General features: G+C 38.5%; 1 pseudogene; it reads left to right on the top strand.

Moving 5' to 3' along the window:
- On the top strand, nt 7,351-9,482 carry Gm8816 (predicted gene 8816; annotated as a pseudogene).

The following is a 10,279-nucleotide window of genomic DNA, read 5'->3' on the forward strand; positions in this document are numbered from 1 at the left end:
AATAATGTTGAAAGTGACCAAGATCTGGAAATGCACTAAGATTGTAGGTATTCTCTCTCTAATCTGGTACTAATGACATATAGTGCATGTGTTGTAAGATAGAGCAATGCTGTTCTCTGTTGTGCCCTAATAATCTTACAGACTAGGTGCTAATGCCTGAAAGGAAACACATGCTACTTGGCCATTAATCAAGGAGCCAGAAGTGAAGATTTCTTCAGCAACAAAGAGATAGGTATGTCACCCAAGAAGGGAGTGGTCAACACCTAACTCTCCAAATCAGGCATATCATATTCTTACCTGTATTACACACAGTTTTGGAGAAAATAGTTAGGTGTCAATATTTGCAACAGGACAATCTGATCTAAGCTAGTTTTCATACTACTTGAATAAGAAATGCAAATGCATTAACTCTTTGGTATGTTTCATTTGAGCTACTCACAAGAACAATAATGACTCAAAGGGAGCAAAATTACTGAAAATCACTCCAGTATGGGAAACAGCCTAACAGGTTGGATAGTGCCTCTTCTGGGCAGACTAGGGGATCTGAGCCTATTCTAACCAGGTACTTTGATCTGAGAAACTTCTAGAAAGTTTAGTATGCTGGAATGTCTCAGCAGGACTTACTAATTATATAAACTTGGGAAAGGAAGAGCCTAGTACATCTGACCAATTTCAAGAATATCAGGTTTGTGATATTTATTTCTGGAGTTTTAAGAAGCCTCCCTTTAGAATACTGTGCATTTGAAAGAACTTCTGAGCAGACTGAGAAAGTATCATCTCAGAAAATCAGTGCCATAACTGACAAGTGCATTACCATCATTTTGTTGTGGTTCTTGTTGTTTATAAGATAATTTATTTATGTACACTTCTACATTTCAAATGCTATCCCCTTTCCAGGTTTCCCCCCAAATTCCCTTACGCCATTTTCCCTCCACCTGCTCCTGTGAGGGTATTGCCCAAAATACCCACCCTCTCCTGTCCTTGACCTGTCATTTCACTGCATTGGGAGACTGAGACTTAACAGGACTAAGGGCCTCTACTCCCATTGATGCACAACAAAGACATCCTTTGCTACATATGTGGCTGTAGTCATGAGTCCTCCATGGATACTCTTTGGTTGTTGCTTTAGTCCCTGGGAGATCTATGGGGTCTGGTTGATTGATATTGCTGTTCCTCCTGTGCAGTTGCAAAACCCTTAAGCTCATTCAGTCTACTGTTTAACTCTTCCATTGGGGACCCTGTACTCAGTCCCATGGTTGGTTGTGAGCATCTGCATTTGTATTTGTCACACTCTGGCAGAGCCTGTCAGGAAGCAGCTATACCAGGATCCAGTCAGCAGAAAATTGCCATGGTAAATATTCAGGCACAACCTAGTATGCTTACAGTGGTTTTTAAAAAGAAAAGCCCTATTAAGCTTATGTATCTCAATAATTTTCTCTCCAGTCTGTGGAACTGTATGGAAAGCAGTAGGAGGTCCCTGTGATTGGAGATAGACCATAAGACTTCAAAAGACTATGCCATTGGTAGTTAGTCCTCTCTGCTTTGTGTTTGTAGCTGAAGATTTGCTACTGCCATTCCTTCATGCCTACTGCCATGATTTCTCCCATAACAATCATAGATTCTAACCCTGTGAAACCAAAAGTCCCACATGAAATCTCTTCCTGTTTAAGGCACTTTGATCATGGTGCCTTGACCCAGCCATTGAGGGACATTTATTCCACAGACTCAATTTCTTAAGTTACAAATTTGCATTAAATATAGCTAGGCTTGCCTGACTTACAAGGATATTGAAACTATTGTGAATCTGAAGAAGGGTTTGCAAACTAATTATGTTCAATAATAATGACTAGAAATGGAATGTGACATTTCACTGTCACTAGATTAAAAAGAACAGGTCAGCATAGTCCAATGTTATAAATGAATACTGAAGCCATTACATACTGCTTAAGTAACAAATGCACTTAAAAAGTTGAATCTGAATTTGGTGAATGATGGTTATGATCTGTTCTTGGATTCCTTTAGAGAGAATTTTGTTCAGTATTATTGCAACCCTTTTCTGGTAGGATTTGAAACTTCTAAAACCACTTTGGAAAACAATCTGGTGTTTCTTCACATAATTTAAAATAATTCTGCCTAAAATCCCAGATATATTGCTCCTGAGCATATACTACAAAAGAGGCTCCAAAATAGAACAAAGATACATGCTGCACTATGTCCATAGCAGTCTTATTTATACTGGTCAAAAGCTAGAAACAACTGTGTATCCATCAAGGTAAAAATGGAAACAGAAAATGTGGTATATTTCCACAAAGAAGTACAACTCTGCTACTAAAACTGAGCTTCATGTTTAGTAACACTGCTGAACATTCTGTATTACCAAATGATAACCTTGGTATATAAAGTTTCCAAATAGAAGATTAGGTAAGGCCCTTGCATCACCCACTACAATGGTGAAGGTACAAGGATGCAGTACTCACAGCTTACCAATATGACACACCACTTCTCAACATTTCACAGAGAAGTCTTAGTTAGCCAATGTCAATGTTCTATGAAAGGTTATTGTTGTGCAAGTATAGATGTATAGACATTCTGTAAATAGAGAACATGACTTTGTGATATAGAACTTTCAAAAAGCTGAAACAAACTTAATATTACCAAGGAAAAGATTCAAGATGTGATGGCATGTGATCTGATATAGGGCATTTCTATAACCACAATGCAGGGTTGTGCTTGGCCTAGCCAGCTCTTCTAGACATCCTGCTAAGCAGTTCCCCTCGCCTGAGAAAGATCTATCTTACTTTGTTATTCTGACTGAGATCAAACTGACAATCCTATCTCAACCTCTCCAGTGCTTGCATGCTGGTAATGATATCATGACAGGATAAAAGAGTAACTTCAATCATAATACTTTTGTTCATTGAGGGTGACTCATGAAGCAAGAGGGGGCAATTTGTTGGTTTCATGCCTTGCCAGAGAAGGGGGAAACAGTGAGAATTGCTGAGTCTGGTAATTATACAATTGAAGTTGAACTATTGAAATGATCATTGTTCCCAAGTCATACATTCTGGAGATGTCAATGAGGTAAGTTCCAGAAGACTATAAAAACAAATTTAGTGATGGTTGATAAGGTATATCAACAGAAACTAACAGATCTCTGTCTCTATTCCTGTCAATTTTGAATCCAGCCACAAAGAGTAAATCCAGGGCAAAAAGAATGAAAGAATTCTGAAAAATATTCATGAATTCTAGTGATGATTGAAAGGAGAATATGTGTGTGTGGGGTGTATATGTGTATTTGTTTAGGTACATTTACATTTAGGGATATAAAGGCATGGATATAATGTAAGAGATCAAGTTTAGTCATGCATTCTCAGATAATGCAGTACAACATTTTTTGTGTAACAAAGATTCCAAGTAGAGTAAGCTGACTGATCACAATTAGTAAGGATCATACATGTTTTGTGTTCTGATTACTAGGAGTACATGAATGTACCATGTCCAGAGTTTTACCTGGGTTCCAAGATACCAACTAAACCCAGTTCTTCAAGCTCAATATCCAGGCACTTTTCTCACAGTGATATCTATTCTACAGTACTAGGCTTCAAGTTTCATTTTAGAGTTGTTCAATTTATGTTTTTGAATTTTATTTTATTTTATTTTATTTTAATTTATTTTTTACACTCCGTATTTTATCCTCCACACATCCCATCCAGCTTCCAACTGCTCCACATCACACACCTCTTCCCCACCACACCCCATCTCCACGAGGATGACTCCACCCACACCCAACATGAACTCTAAACTCCCTGAGGCCTCAAGTTTCTTGAGTGTTTGGTGCATCATCTCTGAATGAGCAAAGACCGAGTGAGGCTTATACTGTATGTTTGCTCAGAGCCTCTTATAAAGTGTTGTATGCTGTCTCTTAGGTGGTCCAATATTTGAGAGATCTCAGGATCCAGATTAATTAAGACTGTTGGCCCTCCTACAGGATCACCCTTCTTCTGAGCTTCTTTCAGCCTTCCCTAATTGACAAGAAGGGTGAGCTGCTTCTTTCCATTGGTTGGGTGCAAATATCTAAATGTGACTATTTCTTTTTTTTTTTTTGTTTATTTATTTAATTTATTTTTAATTAGGTATTTTCTTCACTTACATTTCAAATGCTATTGCAAAAGTCCCCAAGACCCTCCCCCCACCCCACTCCCTACCCACCCACTCCAAGTTCTTGGCCCTGGCATGTCCCCATACTGAGGCATATAAAGTTTGCAAGACCAATGAGGCTCTCTTCCCAATGATGGCCGACTAGGCCATCTTCTGCTACATATGCAGCTAGAGACATGAGCTCTGGGGGTACTGGTTAGTTCCTATTTTTGTTCCACCTATAGGGTTGCAGAATCCTTTACCTCCTTGGGTACGTTCTTTAGCTCCTCCATTGGGGGCCCTGTGTTCCATCCAATAGCTGACTGTGAGCATCCACTTTTGTGTTTGTCAGGCTCCAGCATAGCCTCAGAAGAGACAACTATATCCGGGTCCTTGCAGCAAAATCTTGCTGGTGTATGCAATGGTGTCAGCATTTGGAGGCTGATTATGGGATGGATCCCAGGGTATCACAGTCTCTAGATGGTCTATCCTTTCATCTCAGCTCAAAACTTTGTCTCTGTAACCCCTTTCAGTGGTGTTTTGTTCCCAATTCTAAGAAGGGGAAAACTGTCCACACTTTGATCTTTGTTCTTCTTGAGTTTCATGTGTTTTGCAAATTGTATATTGTATCTTTGCTATTCTAAGTTTCTGGGCTAATATCCACTTATCACTGAGTACATATCATATTAGTTCTTTTATGATTGGGTTACCTCACTCAGGATGATGCCCTTCAGGTCCATTCATTTGCCTAGGAATTTTATAAATTCATTCTTTTCAATAGCTGCTTTTTGGGTCTTTTGGGAGGAACTCATGATATGTCACTTTTTGGAAGCTCTCAATATCCTAAGTAAAAGTGTCAGGCCTTGGGACCTCCCCTTGAGCTGGACCCTACTTTGGGTCTGTTGATGGACCTTCATTTCTTGGGTTCTTCTACATTTTCATCCCTGAACTGTTTGAGACAAAAACAATTATGGTTCAGAGATGGGACTATGGGATGGCAAACTCATACCTCAATTGACATTTCCCTGTTGGTAGTAGGCTTTATAATTTCCCACTCACTACTGTGTGGCATTTCATCTAAGGTCTCTCCCTTTGAGTCCTTTTAGTCTCTCACCTCCCAGGTCTCTAGTGCATTCTGGTGGGTAACAACAACCTCCTATTTCCTGAGGTTGCCTGTTTGCATTCTTTCTGCTGGTCTTCAGGCTTTCATTCTTTTCTCCTCACTCAATACCAGATAAGGTTCCCCTCTCCCCCCACCAACATTGTCCCCCATCCTATCCACTTTTCCTTCCAGGTACCTCCCTACCGCACTACTTGTGATTTCTTTCTTCTCTCTCTCAAGTGGGACTGAGGCATCCTCACATGGGTACTTCAGTTTGTTTTGCTTATTGAGTTATGTACACTGAATATTGGGTAATATTTATGGGAGGGATGTAATATCCACTTATTAGTGAGTAAACACCTTGCATGTCCTTTTGAGTCTGATTTACCTAACTCAGGATATTTTCTAGTTCCATCCATTTGACTGCTAAACTCAGGATGTCCTCATTCTTGATAGCTAAGTAGTATAACACTGTGTAAATGAACCACATTTTCTGTATCCATTTTTCAGTCGTAGGACATCTAGGTTGTTTCCAGCTTCTGGCTATCATAAATAAGGCTGCTGTGAACATAGTGGAACATGTGCCCCTGTGGCATGGTAGGGCATCTTCTGGGTATATTCCCAAGAGTGGTATAGCTGTGACTTCAGGTACATCTATATCCAGTCTTCTGAGGAACCTCCAGATTGATCTTGAAAGATGTATTAATCAGGATGAAGGTGTGCTCTCAGCTTCTGATACTTCACTCCATATGTTATCTGCTGCACATATCTCCCTCTGTACATTGCTATAGACTATAAAAAATTACATTAACTCTGTCCAGCCATTGAGGCAAGCAATGGTAACTTTAGCCAGTATAAGATATAAGCATCGGGAACAGGAATAGCTTCTTTGAAATGATGCTTTACATAGAAACTTTGTATACTTTTCTTCTTTTATATAGGCAAACCAAAGTTAATAATATTAATTGATATGATATGAACATATTAATCTATCTGATAATGTATAATCTATTTTTGATAATGTATAATCTATTTATGCCTATCTCAAAAGAAAGAAAAATTTTGAAATATGTTTAAACATATAAAGGACAGATCAGCATATAACTAACTATAAGCACTATTTTATGACAAACCCAGAATTATTTGGGGGAAATCAGTACTTACTGTTTCTAAAATCATCAATATACCAGGAAATGATAAGTGTTTCATATGAAAGCTGAGGAGTTGATTCTGAAGGCTGAGTGTTCAATGGAGAGGAGAAATGCAAGATAAGAGACAGGAGAGAATGAAAGACTGATTAACCCAAACAAAAGCTGTATGAAAACACCTTATGGAAATGTACTAGTTAGTAAGGTTATAGTTGAAGTCACAAAACATGAGTTACTAAATGAAAATCAAGTGCAAGTCAGGGCCCACAGAGGTCTCCAACACTGCACAATCTATTGCCTCTATACTTGCTTACTCAACGTAACTACGTGGTACTCACTATTGCTGAAGACACAACACACTGTGACACCACAACATATACATTTAAACTGAAATTAATCAGGAAAACTTTGTCCTTTGACTACCTATCCAAAGGTCAGAAAGTATATTGCAGTCTTCTGGGAGGAGTAAATATATCAAGGTCTTTGTTCCTATCATATCTAGCTATGTACATTCTAAGAACGATATGCCTAGTAGAACCATTGTTAGGGGAAACTAATTGTATTCTTACTGGATTTGAAGCATTTACCACTTGAGGGATGTCATGTTTAAATTCTATTTAAGACAAAAGTCTATGACTAAAGAGAACATGGACCCTAGGAAGGAATCTTATATACTCTTCTGTTACATGGTCATGTGGGAAATTTGCTTTATTAAACATTTATATTTATTACCGAGACCTAGTTAGGATTTCAGTGCTGTGAAGACACCATGATCAAGCATATCCTATAAGGGGCAACTTTTAATTGCTTTGTCTTACACATTCAGAGGTTTAATCCCTTATCTAGGTGGGAGCATAGCAACAGCCAGGCAGATGGGGACTAAAAGAGGAGCTAAAAGTCCTTCAACTTGATCCCTAGGCAGCCAGGAGAAGATTGGCTTACATTTGGCTAGGATAAGGCTCTCGAAGATGCTCACAAAGTCCAGATAGAAGATTTCTGAGGCCTCTACATAAGTCCCTACTCTGGACCAAAATTTAACAGTCCCATCTGAGGAAAGATTGTGTTAAACAGAAGATGTTTGATAAGGAAAACTCCATTCATGAAAGACAAGAGCCCTATGAGGGAACCTATTGATAATCTCACTCCTGAGGAAAGGGATGCAAGGGCAGTTTTCTGTGTGCAATTGGCAGCAAGAAGTCCACCAAGAGATTTGGAAGAATTGTTCTCTACAGTAGAAAAGGTTCGAGATGTGAGGATGATTTCTGATAGAAATTCAAGATGGTCAAAGGAATTGCCTATGTGGAATTTGTTGATGTCAGTTCAGTGCCTCTACCAAATAGATTAACTGGCCAATGAGTTTTAGGAGTGACAATCACAGTCCAGACATCACAGCCAGAAAAAGACATAGCTGCTGCAATGGTAAACAATTTTAAAAAAGGACCTATGAGGCTCTACTTGGGCTCATTAAACTTTAACATAACTGAAGAAATGATTTAGGAAGATCTTTGAACCTATTGGAAGGATTGAAATTATTCAGCTGCTGATGGATAATGAAACTAGTTGATCTAAGGGATATGGATTTGTTGCATTTTCTGACTAAGAATGTGCCCAAAAGGCTTTGGAACCGTTTGATGGTTCGAGTTAGCTGAGAGACCACTGAAAGTTGGTCCTATTTTTGGAAAAACTGATGCTTCTAGTGCTAGTTCATTTTTGGACAGTGATGAACTACAAAGGACTGGAGTTGACTTGGGAACAACTAGCCATCTTCAGGTACTGGCAAGACTTGCAGAGGGTGCCTGATTGCAGATTCAACCTGCAGCACAAGTTTTACAAATGAGTGGCTCTTTGGCATTTGGTGCTGTTAGATTTGCAACACCACTTTCAAGACAGACCAAAGCCTCAGATTTTGCTGCAGCTCTCTGTTCAACCACTTGCAACAGTGTTTTCCACTTTCTAACATGTTTAATCCTCTAGAACAGAAGAAGAAGCTGGATGGAATACAGAGGCTAATGCCATTGGAGAGTGTAATAAACACAGAGGAGTCATATTTATGTTTACAAAAATTCAGCCTAGGGCAATGTTTATGTGAAGTGCCCATCTATTGCTGTGGCTATTACTCCTGTCCATGCATTGCATGGCAGGTTGTTTGTGATAAAATGATAACGGCAACATATGTACCTCTTCCAGATTACCACAACCTCTTTCCTGATTCTATGACAGCATCACAATACTGATTCCAAGTAAACGATGAAGGAAGATGCAGTCCCTTATATGTATATAGATGTTTTTTCTCTTAATAATTCATGTTTAGTTATCTTTTATTTAGATAAAAATAAAGAGGCAAGGGTCTACTGTCATTTATAAACAACTTCGTTCATCTTGAAATATAGAAAATGATAACAGGAATGCAATGTGCTCATTCCCTCTAACTAGCTAATCCTACTTTATGCAAGGCTGTTCTCTTGTTCTGCTCTTTTAAATGTCCATGTAGAAAATTTTATTAAGGATTTATAGAATAGTTCTAGGGTAACAAATGTTACTTCTGTATAAAGGCAGAAAGATAATATGTTTGAAGAACCTAACTTTACACAGGAGTTACATTTCACATTCATGTATGTGGCTCATGGTTCAGCAATGATCCAGAATACACTTTAAGTGTGTGAAAAATCTAGGCAGGTAAATGGTTGATTACAATTTGACCTTGATCATTTGGCAAGAAAGGAATTTCAAAATAATATTTCTTGATGGTAATTTTTTTCAAAAATTGTATCTGTAAAAGTTTCTTTCTAAATACTCTAAGTTTTAGTGTGTCTTGAGATTCCAAACAAAATGGTCCCTGCATTTCCTCAAGGTGGTTGATGTAACACATTGAGTAAAGCAGTCTTGCACAAGACATAGGAAATGCAGAGATACATTTTATCTGGTTGCATACAATCTTTGCTTTTTTTTAAGTTCTGTGAGCTCTGAAATATATTTTTGGGTTACTTCAGTTTATTTGACAAGACAGCTTGATATTTCTACCAAACAAATGACTTTCATATTTCAACACTCTTTGTAAAAACCATTTAAGTAAAATTCTCTGAAAAAGGCAAAAAAAGGGGGAAAGAAAAGAAAAGACACAAGAAGAGATGAGAAGAGAAGAGAGAAGAAAAAAGAGAAGAGAAGAAAGAGAAGAGAAGAGAAGAGAAGAGAAGAGAAGAGAAGAGAAGAGAAGAGAAGAGAAGAGAGAAATGAAACAAAGAGAAAAGAGCAGAGAAGGGAAGGGGAGGGGAGGGGAGGGGAGGGGAGGGGAGGGGAGGGGAGGGAAGGGAAGGGAAGGGAAGGGAAGGGAAGGGAAGGGAAGGGAAGGGAAGGGAAGGGAAGGGAAGGGAAGGGAATGAAAAAAGAAAATATGGCTCAGACGTTAGGGCATATTCAGGGGAAGATTGATGGGGCAAGGAGGTAATAGATATGATCATATTTCATTCTGTATTTATATGAGATTTGCAAGAAAAAGAGATACTATTAATAAAGAAAATCAATGTTTTCTAACAAGGCAGAAATGAACATAAACCTGAGAGCCTATATACAACAACACCTTGAAATGGAAAGTAGACATACATATGTATGAACTTATGCTTAGGTTTCTAAGGGGCAAACAGGTGCCCTACTGTGCTATGTCTCACTGATCTGGCTGCATGGAGTACAGCCAGCAATAAGCTCAGGGGAAGCAGAACAAAGTCGTTATCCTGCTTTGCTTGATAAAATTTAATTTATTACTATTTTTATTTCTATTATAATTATTATTATTAAATATTTCTTTACACTCCAGTCATTACCCCTCTCCCAGTCTGCACTCTCTCTGATCCTCATACCATACATTCTTCCCTGTCTCCACGAGGATGTCCCTACT

This window comes from Mus musculus, chromosome 6 (genome assembly GCF_000001635.26).
Source record: "Mus musculus strain C57BL/6J chromosome 6, GRCm38.p6 C57BL/6J".
NCBI classification, from domain to species: domain Eukaryota; kingdom Metazoa; phylum Chordata; class Mammalia; order Rodentia; family Muridae; genus Mus; species Mus musculus.